Raw genomic sequence first — 22,055 nt, 5'->3', positions numbered from 1 at the left:
ACAAACAAATAAGTAAACACGCATTCTGGTAAAAAATACAAAATTCCACATTTTTGTAGATAGGAGCTTGAAACTTCTACAATAGGGTTTTCTGATACGCTGAATCCGATGGTGTGATTTCCGTTAAGATTCTATGACTTTTAGGGGGTGTTTCCGCCTATTTTCTAAATTAAGGCAAATTTTCTCAGACCCTTAACTTTTGATGGGTAAGACTAAACTTGATAAAACTTGTATATTTAAAATCAGCAGTAAAATGCGATTCTTTTGATGTAGCTATTGATATCAAAATTCCATTTTTTTGAATTTTGGTTACTATTGAGCCGGGCCGCTCCTTACTACAGTTCGTTACCACGAACTGTTTGAAACCAGTCGGCTTTTCAGTAATATACGGGAGGTGAAACTTATTTATTAGTTTTCTATTCCTATACCAAGGAGAAAGATAAAGAATATATATACAAAAACGGTAATAGGCCATCTGAATATCACTAAAATCCTTATTCCTAAGTATACGATGAAGCCCAGAAAGGTAAAGAACAGAATGGTCTGAAAAAGTAGAATACAGCTTTCCAAGGGCAATACGATTATATTTGTCTCGATTAGCTACAATTTTAGAGTAACCACCCTGGATCTTTGTTTTAGCATCCCGGACGACGTTCACGAAAAGTTTTTAAATTTTTGGTAAATACACAAGTATTAAAATTCCTTCCCCCAACAGAAAAAAAAACTAAGCTGACACAAAATTCTCAAATTCGGAAAGCCTTATTTTCCACGGGGGTGTTTTCGGGGGGGGGGGATATTTTCAGGTGGGGATATTTTCTGGAGAAGAGGGGTAAATGCCTAGAATCGGCTAAAGATCCAAGCAATTACCATAAAAATATGGAATGTAAATCAACTTTTTTTTATTATAAAACTTGACTATATTTTGTTTTTTATGAAAAAAAAACAACAAAAAAACAGTGTATGTTATTCCAATGTCTTATCGTCAGACACCCATCGAAACTTTCTTGAATTTCAGTCACTGACTGTCAAGCGATTTCCCTTTTACCCAATACAGGACAGGAACGTATGTGGGGCAATATCTGTTTCGTATGCCAAAACCTATATTAATTAAGTTTTTTCTTAAAAGGTTCAAAAGGGAAATATATCTTTTAAATTACTTATTTAACATCGACAGTAGCGTGCCAAAAGGTTGCATCTCCACTTTAGCAAATAAGACCCGAGAACGAAAAAGCTGTTTTATACTTGGGCTAGATAAGTTTTTGTCTAAAATTATAGGTGCGCAGAATCCCAATCCTTAAGGGGTATAAAGCTATTTTCCAACCGGAAGCGGGTCTAAGACTGAAAATATATATTTCCAGGCCAATATTTTCAAATTTTCTATGGGTACTTCAGACCAATCTCTACTAACTTAAAAATAAAGATTGGTAGGCCTACTTATGGATTATACCAACCACAACCAAGAAGAGAAGTTTTATACCGACCAGACCCAAGAAGTGAAGTTAGGTTATTCCTAAAGGGGTATACCAAAATATGACGAAAATAGAATATTTTATCAACAAAATTGTGGAAACTACAACAGAGAATTATGAAAAGCAGGCCATCCACAACCAATTTTATTAAATACCTAATCTAACATAACCCACTCTATATATTAAATATTCAATTAAAATATACCTGCATAATAGTTGATCTCACTCGGACTAAGCTGATTAGTTCCGAGTGCACACAGAGAAACCGGTTTTAAACAGATCACGAACAACAGTGTGGTTGGTATAATAAACAAGTCCCCAGGGGCCATAATCTCATTGTATCGTGATCAGGAGTGTGGACAGCAATACAGGTGAGTTTTATAAACTAGATGGTGGCTGTTCAAATATTACTTTCCATAGTTGGCCACATGGGCCATGACACCATTATATAGTATTAGTGATATTGGAAAGCAATAAACGCAAATTTTACCACTAAACAAATTCTGATTTAAACACTGCTTTCTATATCTGTCCTCAAGTTGAAGAAGAATCTTGTTAAGGGCCAGCAGGAAGTTCAATGATGGCAAAAACAACTATTTACAATTAGCCCCGTTCGATATATGGAAACTTTTTTGAATTGATACTCTCACCAGTAATATTCGATTCAACAAATTTTTAATCGGTATTTTTGAGTCATTTTCTCTTCTGATGGCCTTTCTTTTGGAGGAGTTAAATAAAAAAAAACTTTTGTATAAAATTTCAAGCAACATGAATCAAATGACTGAACATCAGTTTACATTAAAAACCAATCGCGAATATCCAAACATTGAACTACTTGGGTTAAAAAAAAATACAAATTGCAAGAAACTTTCTCCTGTTCAAAAATCTCAGAAGGTTATCATTTTTGCCAATGTCAGGTCGACCATGGAATAAAATCTGGCAGACGGAACAGAGGTAGCAGGCACAACCACAAACTTACTGTTAATCTCTTATAGCAGATATTATGAGCTTTCTATAGTTTAATAGGATTTGTCTTTATTAGAACTATAAGTTCCCTATTAAATACCACCAAAGCCATTTAAGATTCAGAAGCTGCAAATAAAAAACTGGACTCTAAAGAAATACTATATACTGAGTCCCATAAACTCCCTTTAACCTGTTGAGCGTCGAAGTCATCTTCCAGATAATCTGACGGCCTCGTATCTACCACTAGAGCTTCGACTGGCAGCAAAGCATATCTTTGTCTCTGGCTACTTTACCCTCAACTGAGAGAAGATCGTCAGGGGAAAGGTACCCTTTCTTAAAGTGCGGTTAAAAATGTATAAGAATCTTGACGGGACTTGACCCTTCAATTGTCAACACCAGTATCGATGAGCTAGAATTCTTTTCAGCTCGATTTTGAATTCCTCAAAAGATGTAAGCATCATTATCAGCCTTGAAATACCATATCCCCCTCACTCTCTGTGAAAAGGAGGTGCACTTTACTGTGAAGCGCAAGTGCACTAATAGCTGGCTCATTGAGTACTTGTAGACTGTTAAAAATCACAAGATTCAGATTACATCTACTGGTAAAATGAAGTCCCCACTGTAATGATAGACAGATTCAAGTCTAGTACTTTTCTATTTTTGTCGGTACTTCAAAAAGCCACATTATTCCTCTCCAACGAGCTCAAAATCGAGGAGCTCACGCAGCAACGTTTGGAAACCATGATGCCAAAGCCCTGCAATCGATCCAAGATCGTTTCGACATGGCAATTATGGCGTTTCGACATGGCAATACAAATACATGCATTCCGTTCCTCAAAAGAGTTATCGAAGCTCGTTTCTGAAAGTTCGTCAAAAACGCAAATAACAAAACATAAAACCCGCCCAGCACCACTTGCAGCCCAGAGGCAATTGATGCAAAGAAGAAACACTTTTGAAATGGACCAAAAATGCTAGATTTTTGGACCAATTACATTTACACTCATGAGTCGAAGTTGAAAAAAAAATAATCAGGGAGGTTTCCACCTTGCCCTTTCGCCAACCAGATATTGCAATAAATTATAATTTGTCCACTGTTTTGACAATATATCATAAAATTGCCATTTTTAGAAATTACCTTATTCTCTGTATAATAGAAGGGCAGTGTAGTTTCCCCAGAAAAAAAAAACATTTTACTTATATATATATATATACCAAAGGTGTAAAACCGACTAACCAAGCCCTGATAGCTCAGTTAGCAGAGCGTGTGATCGATAAAGCTCTTAGTCCCAGGGTGGTGGACGAGTCCAGCGTTTTTTCCTTCGGAAATAGGTCACGAATATTGAAAATATAATTTTTTCTATGTATAAATTGAATTTATATGGCAAATAATTCATAATAGACATTTTACGTGTACATATGAATGAAGAAATTGACTAGACGGAAGTCGGGATCCACTCTCTTCGTAAATGAATATCTCCAAACTTATAGTTTTGATAAACCTATCCTGTTTTGTTCGAGTTGAAACTTTCTGGGAAAGTTTCATTAGGGGAGGGACAAGGACAGGGGGACAGTGACAGTGACTTTTGATTTTGCGTTTCGGATGTGGGGGGATTAAAACACTTTTCTCCGTCACTCACAGAAGAATCCATAGGCTACGATATTTTCATTTGTACGCTTATCGGGAACCGTGCTCGGCAGCTAGTGTTAATTAAGTGATGTGACCTTTTTATGTTTTATGTAGTTATCGTTTCATTTCCTCGTGTTTTCGTTTTAACATGTTATTTACTAATGTTTTATTGACTTAAAAATCTTACTAAGGTGGGTTAGACCTTGGGGGAAGGGGTGTACAACAAAAACTGTCTAAAAAAATATTCGAAATTTCAGGGGCGGGATAAGGCTCCCTACGTCAGTGCATGGACGAGAGTCAATGCATACTCAAAACTGAGCCATTTAATTTTGACAGGGAGACAAAACTGCGTGAGTATACAAGAGAGCTGGAGGAAAAGGGGGCGTGCAGCTAGAAAATGTTACTTTGATCGATTATTAACAGCTTTTGTAAGTTAATGACAGTTTTAGTCAAACAAGAAGGGGAAGATAACTGTCCTTTTTTCATCTCCCGTTGGCGCTCTTGATCTAATTAAATGTTGTTATTTTTTTGTTAAGTTGCTTGGGGATGCTCGTTTAGCACCGTGGACAGAACGTGTGCTTAAAAACCACCCCGGGGTAAAATCCTGCATGTATACTTTTCATTATTTCAAGTAAATCCCGAAAAGAAATATTTGTTTCTAATGCTGGGGCTTTACGTACATGGCAGTTAAAACCAAGGAAAAACAAATATCAAATTGAAACCAAGAAAACAAAAGACAAGAAATCGAAAACGCACCTAATAGACATTTAGAAATTCCTTGTTTTTTATCAGACAAATATGCAAATCAGGAACAAAAATCAAGTATTTTAATGACACGCCAATTGACTCTCACTCAAAACAGAAGGCAGTAGATTTCAAAACCTTCATTGCAGATAGTCATTATTTGGCAAATGTCCAAGGAAACTACTCTCGAGAAAAAATACACATACGATTACTGAGACATCTAACATTTAAAGAAAATGTTAAAATGAGTATCAAAACTATGAACTCTAGCTGTGAGGGGTTACAAGGTAGATCACGAGGTGTTGAACAGCCTTCCAAACATGAAACTACGAGCACACCGCCCATCAAAACACTAGGTAAACTTGATAAGCATAAATGCAAACAATTTCAACATTTCAGATGAATCAAAAAATACCATATAGGAAAGAGGGGGGCTGAAGCACATAAGTATGTTTTAGAGCCAAATCTTTACAGGCCATTCTTCACTAGGATGTTCCAACTGAGAAAACCATGATCAAAGTTCTGATCTTATGTGCAGGTATACCATTAAACCAGTTCTTTATATAGGCAGAGAAACAAATAGAGGGGACATAATGAGAGCATGTACAAACAGAAATAAGCTAAAAAGAGTTCTCTGTGGCTTTAAAGTTTTTAGGGAAACTGTTGGTACTTCCGTATTAGCCAGTACACACTCGAGAATTTTGCTAAATATCAGATCTAATAAAACCAGTTTCATAGCCACAAAAACAAATGACAGGTGACAGAATGCATTGAACTTGTATAATTTGGGCTATATATTTGCACGTTAAGGGGATGTGTGGGGTAAGGTGGGGTTATTTTACGCCCACCCCCTAATGAGCAAATATATGGTCAAAATTGTGTGATTATAGCCTATAAACCAATGTATTATATTTTCATCATATTTGGGTATACTTCATTAGAACTGCTACGCTAACTTCACTTTTCGAGTGTGTCCTGGCTAATATGAAAGTACCAAACTGTTTTCTACATATTTTATTTACTTTTGATAAAATTCCATACCCCCGACTTTAAAATGATGAAACATCCCAATATATAATAGGTTCTTACAGAATCGACGTTTGAATAGCGAAGCTTTACTGATTAATAAAACTGATGACTGTAGGCCTTTTTCTCGCCTGAAGTCAGGATCGAAGTGGGACGCACTTTCAAATATCGTTTATATCAAGTGGTACACTCCAATATTGGCGGGACCGTGCCGTTCGTGGCGCGGCGGAAGTATATCAAGCGTAGTCGAACAAGTGGCACTCTAAGATGCAGCAAAGTAGTGAAGAGTGGCTGACCATCGGTCAGTAGGCAATATTAGTCAAATACATTTTTTATAATCTCTGAAGTTTTGTTATGTGTACAGTTGGTTCGGGTACTTGTCGGTTATTGGAAACACACCGAAGGAGCGAAGTTAGGTTAATCCTAATGACAAATAATAACCATGATGATAGAATAATACTTTAGAAGCAAACATCATGGAAGCCTAACCTAACCCAACCGAATGTAACCTATCCTAACCCCCACCCCTATTCTGTTAATATATAGCCCAAATTATACAAGTCTAATGCATTCTGTCTAAGTCCAATGTATTGTATCATCCATCACTTGTTTTGTAGCTACGAAACCGGTTTTCTGAGATGTAACCTAAGGGTAATTCTTCAATGTGTTTCCAATGACCGACAAGTACCTTGACCTGTTTGCACTGCTAGATCCTAGACCACTTGACAGACTGCACCAGTTCTCAATGTAATTTTTCAGCTGTTCTAGAGAATTAGTGTTTCAACAGCAAAAATTATAAATTCTTTGGTTTTACAAAAACCTCTAACCAAATAAACCGTTGAGATACCGAGAGGTTCAGGTGAAGATTTACACGCAAACGGGGGGGGGGGAGGTTAATAACTCTGTCATTACCCCCTCGCATATTTTGTGACCTATCCCGCTCAAAAATCTAACTCATATGCTTAATTTATAAGAACTAGTCAAACATAACTTAGGAATTAAATTTTAAAAAAAACAAGCTTTTTTTAGTGAAAGTAGGGAGCAACATTAAAACTTAAAACGAACATAAATTATTACGTATATAAGGGGGTTCGCCCCCTAGACAATACCTCACTCTTTGCGCTAAAGTTCGAATTTGGTTCCAATTCTTTAAGAATGACCCTAGGGTGCGAACCCCTTAATATATGTAATATTTTCTGTTCGATTTAAGTTTTAATGTTACACCTTACTTTCAGTTAAAAACTTGTTTTTATTTTAATTTCTGATCGTTTTTAACATAATACTGGTAAATGCGGCATTGAAAATTCCCTCACCCATAATTTGATATGGTTTCAAATTGTTAACGAAGACATCAAATAATTTCCAACTTGTCTCCAAAGTCTTGACTGAGAGCACTCATTAGACGTGAAATTTTAACTGACTTCGAAAAAAAGATGAAAACGAAAAAAAAAATATGAAAACGTAAAAAAATTTTTTATGAAACTAGTCTGTGTCACACCAAAGGTCGCATCTGACATAATCACACTTCTGAGATAATTGCCAAAACCATCTTGCTACGCTGTTCTCAAAGGGGGGATCAGCGGAATGTTGTAGATCAGGAGGATCAAAGCGTGAACGATCATACACTGCCCTACTGGCCCTCCCTACATACAGAACAAGAGCTAAGAGCTCATATGGCACTTGTGACGAGGCAAGAAGAGCTAAGAGCCAAGAGCTCATATGGTATGAGCTCTAGCAAAATTCTAAGAATCAATAGATTGATTTAAAAGGAAAATCAGAGGCTTAATGCCGGTCAGGATTTAAAATAAGAACTCTGAGTCACGATGTCCTTCTAAATATCAAAATTCATTAAGATCCGATCACCCACTCGTAAGTTCTAAATACCTTATTTTTTCTAATTTTTCCTCTCCCTTTAGCCCCCCAGATGATCGAATCTGGGAAAACGACTTTATCAAGTCAAATTGTGCAGCTCCCTGACACGCCTACCAACTTTCATCGTCCTAACACGTCCAGAAGCACCAAACTCGCCCCCCAACTCCCCCCAAAGAGAGCGAATCCAGTACGGTTACGTGATTTGCTTATTCTATCCACCAAGCTTCATCCCGATTCCTCCACTCCAAGTGTTTTCCAAGATTTCCTCCTCCAACTCCCCCCAATGTCAAAAGATCTGGTCGGGATTTGAAATGAGAGCTCTGAGACATGAATTCCTTCTAAATATCAAATTTCATTAAGATCCGATCACCTATTCGTAAGATAAAAATACCCCAATTTTCACGTTTTCCAAGAATTCCGGTTTCCCCCTCCAACTCCCCCCAATGTCACAGGATCTGGTCGGAAGTTAAGATTAGAGCTTTAAAACACAAGATCCTTCTAAATATCAAATTTCATTAAGATCTGGTCACCTTTTCGTAAGTTACAAATACCTCCATTTTCAAAATTACCCCCCCCCCCAACTCTACCAAAGAGAGCAAATCCGGTCCGGTTATGTCAGTCACGTATCTTAGACAGGTTTTTATTCTTCCCATCCAGTTTCATCCTGATCTCTCCGCTTTGAGTATTTTCTAAGATTTCCGGTCCCCCCAATGACGTTGGATCCGGTTGAGATTTCAAAGAGATCCGAGTTACGAGGTCCTTCTAAATATGAAGTTTCATGAAGATCCGATCACTCCTTCGTAAGTTAAAAATACATCATTTTTTCTAATTTTTCAGAATTAACCCCCCCCCCCCCCCCCGATAGAGCGGATCAGTTCCAATTATGTAAATCACGTATCTAAGACTTCTGCTTATTTTTCCCACCAAGTTTAATCCCGATCCCTCCAATCTAAGCGTTTTCCATGATTTTAGGTCCCCCCCAAACTCCCCCCAATGTCACCAGATCCGGTCGGGATTTAAAATAAGAGCTTTGAGACACGATATCCTTCCAAATATCAAATTTCATTGAGATCCGATCACCTGTTCGTAAGTTAAAAATACCTCATTTTTTCTAATTTTTCAGAATTACACCCCCCCTCCAACTACCCCAAAGAGAGCGAATCCGTTCCGGTTATGTCAATCATGTATCTAGGACTTGTGCTTATTTTTCTCACCAAGTTTCATCCCGATCCCTCCACTCTAAGTGTTTCCCAAGATTTTAGGTTTCCCCCTCCCAACTCCCCCCCAATGTCACCAGATCCGGTCGGGATTTAAAATAACAGCTCTGAGACACGATATCCTTCCAAACATCAAATTTCATTAAGATCTGATCAACCGTTCGTAAGTTAAAAATACTTCATTTTTTCTATTTTTCCGAATTAACGGGCCCCCACTCCCCCCCAGATGGTCAAATCGGGAAAACGACTATTTCTAATTTAATCTGGTCCGGTCCCTGATAGGCCTGCCAAATTTCATCGTCCTAGCTTACCTGGAAGTGCCTAAAGTAGCAAAACCGGGACCGACAGACAGACAGACCGACACAATTTGCGATTGCTACATGTCACTTGGTTAATACCAAGTGCCATAAAAAAAACTCAGGTATATGCCAAAAGAGTAAGGGTAACTTATAAAGAGTAAGAACTGACGCTAGTGTCGACAAAAGAAAAACTATCAGCGTCATCTAGCGTTTGGCGACACTTGGCATTTTTATCAGTTTGACAATGAGAATAATTTAATTAATTGATAAAATTAGTTTAATAATAACTATTTGATCTCATTTCCTGAAAGAAAAAACAAATGACCGTGGATTATCAGTTTATTAGACATATACAAGCAATTGTTCCTTAAGGTTTTGATAATTTTTTATTTATGAAAGTAAGAGAGGTGAAAACGTCTCAAACGTATTATGTTTTCAGTAAAGCGCAAATTGTGTTCTGCTCTTGAGAAGGCGTGGGGGTTATCAGCCCTAGTCATTTTAATATTGATGGTTTGGGTTTGAATCAGCTATTTATTGTAAATTTCTGTTCCTTTTGAGTGTTATTCATTTATTGATATTGATTTGTGGTAGTTTTACGCTTGAAAGATTATTTGACTTAATTTTTGCTCAATCTTGGCTTAATGGAGCTCTTTACTTTTCTTTAAAAAACTTGCCCCGTGGGAAAAGTATTTTTATATTAAATTATGTTTGTTTTTTATTTTATGGAAAAAATAATATCGTGTATCTTTTCAGTTTTTTTTTCTATAAGAATCCATAGTATGAGTTGTTATTTGTATGTTGGAGAAACTTTTCATCAATTTTTGATCCCGACACAAACAGTATAATTTTTAATTTAATTTATACCTTCTGAAGTTGACCTGAATAATAAAACTTAATATTATTCCCCAAAAAATCTATTTATGCTCTTTGAGAACCTGGACAAACTTGCACTCTTTTTATTTATTTAAATGGTAAGAGCAGAAGTATTAATAGTAGTACCCCATAAGTTTCACCTTAATGCCCCCAGTCGTTCTCGACACATTGCTGAAGCGTCTTATTTACAACCATAAACACAATGCATTTTGATTTATTTCAAAGCAATATTTAGCTGTAAAGCATATTAGTTCAATTACATAATTATGGGGGGCTAAAATGCCTAATATTCCTGAAGACATAGTTACCGGACCGTTCTACTATGCTGAACAAAATGGATGAATGAATTTTTTAAATCCTGACACAAACAGTATAATTTTTAATTTAATTTTATACATTCTGAAGTTGACCTGAAAAATAAATTTAATATCATTCCCAAAAGATCCTATCTCTTATTACTCTTAAAAAGGGCACCAGACACTCGCACTGTAACTAGAGTGCAAGGGGGAAGACTCCCCCCTTCATCAACCTAGTAAAAACATTTTGAACAAGTAAAAACAAAGCGAAAACCCTTGGAATGTATTTTGTTTTCAGTAAAGTGTAAATTATGTTCTGGTCTTGAGAAGGTATGGGGGTTGTCAGAGACATAATTTCCAGAACTTTCAACAACGCTCAGCAAAATAGCAATCGCAAACTTTTGATTAAATATGTTCTGAAAATTGATAGGTGTGGGTGGTGGGATTGTTGCCCTCCAATCACTGTTGACTAATAAGAAGGGCACTAGTACTTTTAATTTCCAATCAAATGAGCCTTTTTCGAAGTTTCTACGACAACAAATGGCCATCTCAAAGTTTCTACCAGATACATTTTGAGAACATATGAGGAATGTGGGGGGAAGGGGTAAGAATCCTCTGGTCACTCTGAATCTTGCAAAGGGCACTAGAACTTCTGTTTACCAATCCAATATAGGCCTACCCCTCTGAAGTTAATGCGATCATCCTCTCTCTCTCTCTCTCTCTCTCTCTATATATATATATATATATATATATATATATATATATATATATATATATATATATATATATATACCTTATTTGCCCCCAGGGACTAACTTAAAACCCTTGCCCTGAGGACTGTGAGGGTGCTATCCTAAAAAACATAACTTATTCTCCGATCACTCTGAATCTTAAAAAGGGCACTACAAGTTCTGACTACCAATTCAATTAGCCCCCTCCGAAATTTATGCGATCATCCTTTCTATATATACTTTATATACTTCCTGGCCGAGTGGGTTGGTGCGCTGGATTCGGGATCCTTTGTCTGAGAGGACGCGGGTTCGAATCCCAGTGTACCCAATTCTTCAGTTTGGGACGGGGGTCAGTGGCGTGACTCTGTAAGCTTAGCCAGAGTCGACCCAGCTCTAAATGGGTACCTGGAGAAATCTGGGGAAGGTAAACAGGAAGGGTGTGCGAAAGCACAGGATGGCTAGCCCCCAACCCCCCATTACACTTCCTGGCTGAAGGGCCAAGAAACGGAGATCAGCACCGCCGGTACGGACTGTAAAGTCTAATGCCGTATCCTTTACCTTTTTTTACCTTTACCTATATATACTTTATGTCCCCAGGGCATAACTTACAACCCTTGCCCTGAGGGCTGTATGGGGGGAGATGTCTTCCTCAAAGAAATAATATACAACCTTTCAATTACTTTGAATAAAATGGCTATTTAAAAATTCTGATTGAATGTGTTTGAGGAAATGATGGGCGTGGGAAGGGGGTTAATTGCACTCCAATCGCTTTTGACTTTTAAAAAAGCACTGGCTCTTTCAATTTCCAATCGAATGAGGTGTTTTCGCAGTTTCTACGATACCAAATGGTCATCTCAAAATTTCTATCAGATGCATTTCTGGAAAATACGAGGTAAGGGGGGATCCTTCCTCCGATCACTCCGCGTTTTAGAAACGTTCAAGAAGTTGATTAAGAAACCAATGAGCCCCCTCCAAAATTTATACGATCACACTTTCTATATGTGCCTTACATGCCACAAGGGCATGACTTACAGCCCTTGTCCTGGGGGCTCTGGGGGGTTGTCAGCCACAAAGACATAATTTTTAGACCTTTCAATTACGTTGAACAAAATGGGGGTATCCACCCTACGATCACTCTGAGTCTTAACAAGAGATAAGAGCACTTGTGACGAGGTCGGAAGAGCTAAGAGCTCATATGGTATGAGCTCAAGCGAAATTCTAAAAATAGATTGATTTCAAAGGAAAATCAGAGGCTTAATGCCGGTTGGGATTTAAAATAAGAGCTCTGAGACACGAAGTCCTTCTAACTATCAAAATCCATTAAGATTCGATCACCCACTCGTAAGTTAAAATACCTCAATTTTTCTAATTTTTCCTCTCTCTCCAGCCGCCCAGACGGTCGAATCAGGGAAACGACTATTATCAAGTCAATTTGTGAAGGTCCCCTGACACGCCTACCAATTTTTATCGTCCTGGCACGTCAAGAAGCACTGAACTCGCCAAAGTACTGGAAATCCCCCCAACTCCCCCAAAGAGAGCGGATCCGGTCCAATTATGTCAATCACGTATCTAGAACTTGTGCTCATTCTTCCCATCAAGTTTCATCACGATCTCTTCACTTTAAGCGTTTTCTAAGATTTCCGGTTTCCTTCTCCAACTCCCCCCAATGTCACTGGATCTAGTCAGAATTTAAAATAAAAGCTCTGAAGCACAAGATCCTTCTAAACATCATGTTTCATTAAGATCTTATCACCCGTTCGTAAGTTACAAATACCTCATTTTTTCTAATTTTTCCAAATTAACCTTCCCAACTCCCCCAAAGAGAGTCAATGCAGTCTGGTTATGTCAATCACGTATCTAGAACTTGTGCGCGTTCTTCCCACGAAGTATCTTCACGATCTCTCCGCTCTAAGCGTTTTCCAAGATTTCCGATTTCCTCCTCCAACTCTCCCCAATGTCACCGGATCAAGTGAGGATTTAAAATGAGAGCTCTGAGACACAAGGTCCTTCTAAATATCAAATTTCATTAGGATCCGATCACCCGTGCGCGAGTTAAAAATACCTCAATTTTCTGATTTTTCCGAACTAGGTCCCCCCCCCAACTCCCCCAAAGAGATCAGATCCGGTCCGATTATGTCAATCACGTATCTAAGATTTGTGCTTATTTTTCCCACCAAGTTTCGTCCGGATCCCTCCACTGTAAGCGTTTTCCAAGATTTTAGGTTCCCCCCTCCAACTCCCCCAATGTCACCAGATCCAGTAAGAATTTAAAACAAGAGCTCTGAGACATGATATCCTAAATATCAAATTTCATTAAGATCTGATCACCCATTCGTAAGTGAAAAATACCTCATTTGTTCTAATTTTTCCAAATAAACCGTCCCCCCACAGCCCCCAGATGGTCGAATCGGGGTAACGACTATTTCTAATTTAACTCGCCTGGTCCCTGATACGCCTGCCAAATTCCATCGTCCTAGCTTTGCCCAAACTAGCAAAACCGGGACAGACCGACAGAACTTGCGATCGCTATATGTCACTTGGTAAATACCAAGTGCCATAAAAACTGCTCTGGAACTTCTGATTACTAATCCAATGAGCCCCCTCAAAAATTTATACGACCACCCTTTCTATGTGCACCTTATATACTCCCAGGACATAACTTACAACCCTTGCCCAGGGGACTCTTGGGGGGTCACCCTAAAAGAAATAATTTCTGGACCTTTCAACTACGTAGAACAAAATGGCTACCTCAAAATTTTGATTGGATGTGTTTGGGGAAATGATGGGCATGGGAGGTTAGTTGCCCTCCAATCACTTTTGACCATTAAAGAGAGCACTAGCCCTTTCAATTTCCAATCGAATGAGTTTTTTTTAGAATTTTCTGCGACGACAAATAGCTATTTCGAAATGTCTATCAGATGTATGTCGGGAAAATACAGGTGTCTAGGAGGGGTACCCGCCCTCTGATTACTCTGAATCTTAAAAAGAAAACTATAACATCTGATTTCCAATCAAATGAACCCATTCCTGAGTTTTTACGATCACACTTTCTATATATACCTTAAATGCCCACCGGGCATAACTTACAACCCTGCCCTGAGAGCTGTTAGGGGGGTTGTCATTCTTAAAGACATAGTTTCCCTACCTTTCAATTGCACTGAACAAAATGGTTATCTCAGAATGTTTATGTTATGTGTTTGGAGAAATGGTAGACGTGGAAGGAGGGTTAGTTACCCTCTAATCACTTTTGACTATTAGAAAGGGCACTAACCCTTTCAATTTCCAATTGAATGAGCTCTTTTTGAAGTTTCTAAGACAACAAATGGCCATCTCAAATTTCCATCAGATTTATTTCGGGAAAAAACGAGGGGGGAGAGGTATCCACCCTCTGATTACTCTGAATCTTAAAAAAAAAACACACTAGAATTTCTGATTACCATTCCATTGAGCCCCCTCCGAAGTTTATACGATCACCCTTTCTGTACATACCTTATAGGCATATGCCCCAAAGGCATAATTTACAACCCTTGCCCTGAGTACTGTGGGGGGGGGCTGTCGTCCTCAAATACATAATTTTCGGACTTTTGAACTATCTTGAACAAAATGGTATCTGCAAATTTTGATTGGATTGTTTGGGAAAGTGGTGGGCGTGGGAGGGGGGTTAGTTGCCCTCCGATCACTTATGTTTATTAAAAAGGACACTAGCACCTTCAATTTCCAATCGGATGGTCCCTTTTCAAGGTTTCCGAGACAACTCCTTCGATACGAAGTGCCCTGGTCTAAACAAATAATGAATTGTGCCCACATCACTCTTTACTTAGGCAACGCTATTGCGCTATTTGATAAGTGGACGCAGAGGAAAACAGCAAGAATCCCCATAGTCCGTCCGAGTACACGCTCCACTTTCTTTAAATTTCATTCAAAGCAGAAATTACATTTTCTTTTTTTGCCGAAAAACGTTGCCTTTAAACCATTAGACTATCTTTTGAATACCTGTATGATAGATGCTAGTTTTGAAATTTTGGAATCTGACAAGAAAGATGTTCTAGTGACATCTTCTACAGAAGAACAAGAATGAATCAACGGAAATGTTGAATTTGAAAGATATCGGAAGCCAATGCTCAGTAACATGTGCCGTCGTAGCTTTCTGATGAGAACAGGAAAAAATGAACTAGAGCTTGGAAATTGCGCTAAGAAGCCTGTCTGATCGATTGAAATTTCCTAACCAAAAGAAAAGGTCCCTTTCTCTGTCTTGCAAAATGAGGAATAATGGTGAGGTCTACTTAGTAAAGCAACAGACTGTAATACTGGAGAAAAAATGAAAGAGAAAAATAATAGAGAGAAGAGACATCAAAACATATAAAATTACAAAAATACTAAACTTGCAAAATACTTCATTTTATCTATATGGTCGTTAGCAAACATGATTTTAAAATATTTTAATAAAGATTGGATACTTCAGTCTTGTGTGTAACCCTACAAAGAAGTGAGAAATAAGAAGAATACCTTAGACTAGTGGTTCACAAACTTTGGTACGCGTACCCCTTGGGGGTGCGAAAAAATCTTTACGGGGTACGCGGCTGTCCAAGGAAAAAAATAAGGGCCCCTTAACTCTAGGACTGGCAATTTTATCTATCTTTTAGCTATAGTTTACTTAATACCGTTAACTGAGAAGGGGGTACCTAAGGGGTAGAGTGCCTTAATAATTTTGAGAAACACTCCCTTAAACAACAAGAACGGTTTTTTTTATGTCTTTGGAAATAGGCTACTCGTCGGAATAAAGTGCCACATAGAGTTTTTCTATTTTCTATGGAGGACAAGTTACACTACATAATACAAGCATTATTATTCATTTGTTACTGCCACTGAATAAGGGCTAATTTCCATAATATACCTCGTAAAAGCTCTTTAGACCATCAAAACATATCAGTGTCAAGGAGGGTAGAGATCGCCAGCAAAACGTGAATAATAGTACACTTTAAGTGCCAAAAATCACCACATAGGAAAAATTGCTAGTCTTAGACTGGTGTGACGGTCCCCATTCCGAAGGTACAAGACCGTGCCCAGGATTTTTGTTTGGGGAAGGTATTTTTAGGAGGTGGGCTTACGATTAATTTAATGTATCAATTAATTTAATGTACTCATATTTCTAGTCGTATTCTCCCGTCCCATGTCCCAAGAGTCATTTTTCTAGTTCCTCCCTTTATACCAAACTACTGCTTAGAAATTCACAAGAGATCTATTGTACAATCATTTGTTAAAAACAAAAAATTTCACTAGAAAAGTGAAGTGTTCCCACTGTTTTGAGGTAAGTTCAGTAACACGTCCGATGAAAAAGTTCAGCCTATAATGGTCATGGCCAACAGCTTTATTATGGGCAGAGAACTTATTAAATTAAGGGGTATTACTAATTTTGTATTAGCAGGCACTGAACCGTCCCTTTCACGTTACATACGACCGTAAATTTCCTGTAGAAATAGCTCCAGAGAAAGTCAATAAAGCTCCATAGTTTACTGATTCATCTACGAACTACGAAACACCCGGGCATATTTATGAGTGATGACAGTGGTCAAATATGGCTCTGCAGCATGGGCGCTCCGAAAAGCGGATGAAGATTTGCTAGGTGTTTTCCGGAGACATTTCCGTTTTCCGGAGACATCCGGAGCCCACGGATTGTTCTGATTACCCGGCTGACTGACCTTATTTCAAACAATAGGCTATACGAAAAATACGGTTCAATCCCGCTGACTAGGGCTATAATGAAAAAGGTTGAGAAGGGTAGGGCACATTCCGTGGATGAAGGATGACGGATTGCCTAAGATCGTCCTTTTCAGCCAACGCGTCTAGGGCTAAACGGAAAGCGGGTCGTCCTTGCCTGGGGTGGGAGGATGTCATAAAGAAATATTTAACGGAAATGAGAACTTTCTGGGAGGGCGTAACGAGGGAGCACTTGAATAGATTGTGATGGAAGAGGAGCCTGCGTAGCTCTGTTGGCCACAGGCGTCATGTTGCTGTAGTGAGTTGTCAGTAGTAGTAGTATATTTGTGACTTTCGTAAACTGCTATTAATAATGTAGGTCTACACACGTTCAAATCTTTGGGGTTCCGAAAAATTTTGCAGGTGGTTTGAAGACAAATAATGTTATGTTTTGCCATAAATTTGCCCTAGTGGGGGTCCTGCAACCAGAGCTGCGAAGTGGTTGTAAGTTATAACTGACTCAGACTACAACTCTGAATCCAAGCATTTTGAATATACCGACTCCATTCGTCAAAAACTTGCTGAATGAGATTTTTCATCAAAAATTTGCTCCCCCCCCCCACTCTTAAAAAGTATTCCGGAATAAATTTTTGCACTCTTAAAATTAAAAATTGCAAAAGATGAACAGAAGATACATACTGAAAAGGGTGATACAATCCGAGGGGCGCCCAGTTTTCGTCATCTGGTATACATCTCAGAACGCCATGTATGCCTCACACTTCTACCATGTTTGGACAACTTCCATCATGCTAAGCACATTTCGGCCACACTGCACACTTACACCAAACCTGGTGTAAGCGGTTTCTAAAAGTGGGCGCCACCCTCAATTCAATTCCATCAAATATTTGGACCTTATGATAGGTCTTTACTTTTCCTGTATTTTGAATCAACTAGCCTACTTTGCACCAAAGTCAACTCAATAGATCTGGTCAATTCAATTTTCTGGGCTTTCCACCTGTCTTTTCGCTTAGACAAACAGTGGTAAAAACTTGGGAGATGACTTATTCGATCACAAAGTGAAAATATTTGCACCTCGACATCTTTGTGCTTTACGTGGCATTGATCAAAAATTCAAGACGACCATAGGCTATTAATCAGAATAATCAGAGGTTCCAAGATATGACCCCGTGTGTGATACGAATTGTGAAACCACATATTATGTAAAAACAGAGGCTTCATAAGTGTATCTTAGTAGAAGGATAAATAGACCTATCCTTCATAAGTATATCTTAGTAGAAGGATTCAAGAAACCATAGGTTATTAATCAGAATAGTCAGAGGCTCCAAGATGTGACCCCGTGTGTGATACGAATTGTGAAACCACAAAATATGTAAATAGTACATTTAAACAGAGGCTCCATAAGAATATCTTAGTAGAAGGATAAACAGACCAATCCTACATTTTGTTGAAACAAAAATCGTGCCAAGATTTTCATCTAGAATTGCAGGGGAAATTAAAGAAAAAAATGTACAAAAATTGACATGGATGAAGAAATGAAACAAGATGAACAGAAATACAATAAATAATGAATTTACCACAAACAATGAACAGAAATTCCTACAAATAGGTTTAGTGCTGCCACCCCATCAGCCTCTTTCTCCAAAATGGCTTTTTAAGATAAAGTGAACTCAATTTTTAATGAAATATGCATACAATAATACATTATACTAATCCCCAAAAATCCACCTTGGCTTGTAAAGGAGGGGAGACATACGAGTTACTTATTCAGTAGTTTAGAGAGAAAAAGCATAGAATAAAAATAGAACTAATCATAAAAATTAAATAGACTTATAGCGCAATTTGTGCTTTAGTAAGAACCAACATATTTTCTTCTTTTCTCGTTTCTTTAAACAATGAACAGTTTTTCTCACTTTTTTTTCTACCGTAAAAAAAAATTCAAGAGACTGCTATACTTATCAAAATTTACAGAAAAAAAAGAATTCTTGGTGTGACTTCTCTTGTTACAGTAAATTTAGTTGACTATTCTAAGACGGCACCAAATTTTCATAAAAAAAAATATATCACATACTGACCAATTGGTCCGCGTAGCGCAGGTTTCTGTGTCAATGGTCTTCGTAGAAGGTGGAGAGTCTCCTGATTGTCCACCGTCACCCGGGAGTGCAATACATGGTTGGGAGCAAATCACCCAACGCTTTCGTGTTTTCCCCAAATTTCTCCAGACACCTATTTGGAGCTGGGTTGACTCTTAGTTGAACTTACAGAGTCACACCGTTGCCTCCCGTTCCAAACCAAATGACCAGTAGCATCAGGACTCGAATCCCCGTCCTTACTGACAAAGGATTTCAACTCAAGCACGCTAACCACTCTGCAGATTTCAAACCAGGTTGTTTTTAATATCCCTTTAAATTCGTCTCTATTTATCTATTATACATAATTGGTAATGTTGGTAAAGAAAATCATTTTATTTATGTATGTTATTGCAGCAAAAGTGTAAAACCAATATCAAGCAGTAGATCACTGGACTTGAAGTCACGTAGATCACTCCCGACCTCGAAGTCACGGTTTCAAGTCTGACTGTCATCTTTATTTTTGGGTAAGAGTTGCATCTGGAGAAAAGAAAATCAATATTCGACTATTTTATGAGGACAGATAGATTAAGAATTTGATTAAAGGGTGGGTGGATCTTTTCTCTTAGTGAATATTATCACAGCTACATTTTTGGTGAGTCATCCCCGTGCTGTCCCATGGCTAAAGGATAAAGTTAAAACCTTCCAGGACAGTTTTGTTTTAGAGCAGGGCAGCTTCTAATTTTGTGCAGACACAATTTTCTCTAATCCTTGCAAAAGAGTAGATATCACAATTTCGTCAGCTTGATAAAACCGTCACAAATATCAATAGGTACATGTTATATCCGGAGCCATGGTCGTGTCAAGGAATAGTTGGGGGGCTTTGGGTGCCGAGTTACAACCCCATCCCTCGAAATCTTTGTCCGACTCACGAAAAATTAACAAGAAAGCATATAAAGTAATTTTCGATGGGCTTTGTAAAGTTTTTTTGTAAACCCTCCCTCCCCCTCCCCCGAACAAAAGTCCCGGATACACCCATGTTTGGAGCTATCTATTGATTAATACAAAACCGATAACGAACTTGATACCAAAACTGAACTTGAAACAAACAGAATGGACCCCCAACAAGAGTGAATGGCTAGGTGGCATTTGGCTTCAGTGAGAACAAGACAAAAAAAAAAATCAGAATACTAATTAAGTTTCCGGAATAAAAATTAATGATATAAACACATTCGTGGTAACTAATTTAAAAAAACGCCAATTTTCGTTACTGCATCTTCTTTTTAAATCTATTATTTTTAAATGTATAGAAAGATCGAGTGACGAATCCAGACTTTTCATTTAATAAAAATATTTAGTTTTAAGTAAAGCGAAAATGACATTCAGCCTTTGTGGGGGATCTATAAGGCTGAAAATGCCATGCTTAATTAAGGTATCGTCATTCACAATTTTAATTTTGATTTTGCTACTCCTTGTAATAATTGCTCCTTTTCGTCTCATTTCTTTGTTTATAGTTATTTTTAATCATCTCAGCATTAAAACTGTTCTGTACTTTTCATGGCAAAACTTTTTTATCATGGCTGAGTCATTTAAAGGTTGCACATATGTGCAAAAAAGCATCGTAGCCTATACTAGAGAAAACTAAAACAAATACTTGAAAAAGATAACTTACCCAACTTATAGACAAGAGAAAATAATTATCCACATTCAGAATCAAATATCCTTCACAATTAACTAGAAAATATTTTCACAGTCAAATCCAATCTCCTGAAAATATCCAAGTCTCTCAGCCACCACAAGGAAATGGACTATGTCTGAAATAAGGATTGAAATAGGGAAAGGGGTTATTCACTTTCTTGCATAGGTTCAAGTTTTCGACTTGCGGATCGATCTCCAAAAGTCGGAAGAGAGAAAATCCGTTTTTCCAATGTCACACTCCAAATCACTAAGATCCAAGGATGCAGTAGCCTAGTGACGGATATATATATTCCACATTTAATTATTGATTCAGACCTCAATAAGCCTCGGAGAAACCTGAAAAACAGATGCAATGAACATCGCATGAAGAATTCTGGATGGTGCAATTATTTTTGCCATAAAAATTGTCATATTTATGGCAACATGTGAGCAAACAATACAACCCTTATGGTACGGAGGGATTGTAATATTTTCCAGGGTGGAGTCAATATCGCGAAAAAAAAGCCTTTCTGGCTTTTTGAACATCTTTATTTTCTTTCAGAGGGACTATTTTAATCACCAAAGAGTAATTCATGGTATAGAAGTTTACTTTTTGGTTGTGATTATATAGAACTTACCAAATGAGTCAGGATAATAGCAGAATCTGAGTTTTAGTCGGGCGGAGAGGAGTCTGATGCCATAAGTAATACAGTTTTTGGCTCAAATATTCCGAAAAAAAAAACACCCATGTCAATATTTTCACAATTATTTAACAACTGGCCACAGTTTCGTTAATTTCACCTGCTTTGCAATGTCTTTCACAACCCCCTCCACCCCACCGAATTAGTTCATATTTCTTTTAAATTAATGAATTTTACATACTTAAAATCAGCTCAAAATATAATTTCTTTTATACAAGTTAGGTTATATTAAGTTCAACCCAATTCGGGCTGTAAATATATTTCTTAAAGTTTCATTTACCGAATCAGGGGCAACCCCCCTGAATACGGCTTTGAAGCTACCTTTAACTATGATTTTATGATCTCTAAAATCGAGCCTATTTGTCTTAGACCCATTATATTCAAGACACTTTTAATTTATATTTATTTTCGGGCAAGATTAACTTCTTTTTCTTTGTAGATTGAAAATACTGAACACCTTAAAGGCAAGGGGGAGGGATGTGTTTGAGAGCCCCTTATGCTATTATGGGCCCCTTAGAAACAGTATGCAGCCAACTTCTTTACATTAATTCGGAGTTATATTACCTAAATATTGAAGCAAGTCTAAAAGCTAGCTTAAGTTGAGCCGCTTCACTAAAATGAAGGCTGTAGCAACGACACTACAGTAGAATGTAAAATGTAGGCAACAGGAGTACGACTGTAAAATGTAGGCAACAGTAAAATGTAGGCTGTAGCAACAGGAATACGACCAATGGTTGCTGCAAATAAGAGCCTATTACAACGTTTCCCAAAGT

The 22,055-nt window shown here is 37.8% G+C and overlaps 1 protein-coding gene across 7 annotated transcripts in view; it reads right to left on the bottom strand.

The window, feature by feature from the left end:
- The window catches only part of LOC136038845 (serine/threonine-protein kinase tousled-like 2), a 119,121-nt gene that overhangs the window by 81,022 nt on the left and 16,044 nt on the right, over positions 1–22,055 (bottom strand). For 4 of the 7 annotated variants that reach the window (XM_065722263.1, XM_065722267.1, XM_065722268.1 and 1 more), the window contains exon 2: positions 20,577–20,938. The gene's annotated coding sequence lies outside the window, so the exon portion shown is untranslated. Of the gene's footprint in view, positions 1–4,818; positions 4,932–20,576; positions 20,939–22,055 lie in introns of those variants that run through there. The other 3 variants (XM_065722264.1, XM_065722269.1, XM_065722272.1) reach the window with 1 other exon arrangement.

This window comes from Artemia franciscana, chromosome 18 (genome assembly GCF_032884065.1).
Source record: "Artemia franciscana chromosome 18, ASM3288406v1, whole genome shotgun sequence".
Lineage (NCBI taxonomy): Eukaryota > Metazoa > Arthropoda > Branchiopoda > Anostraca > Artemiidae > Artemia > Artemia franciscana.
This window is presented reverse-complemented; position numbering and strand designations above follow the sequence as displayed.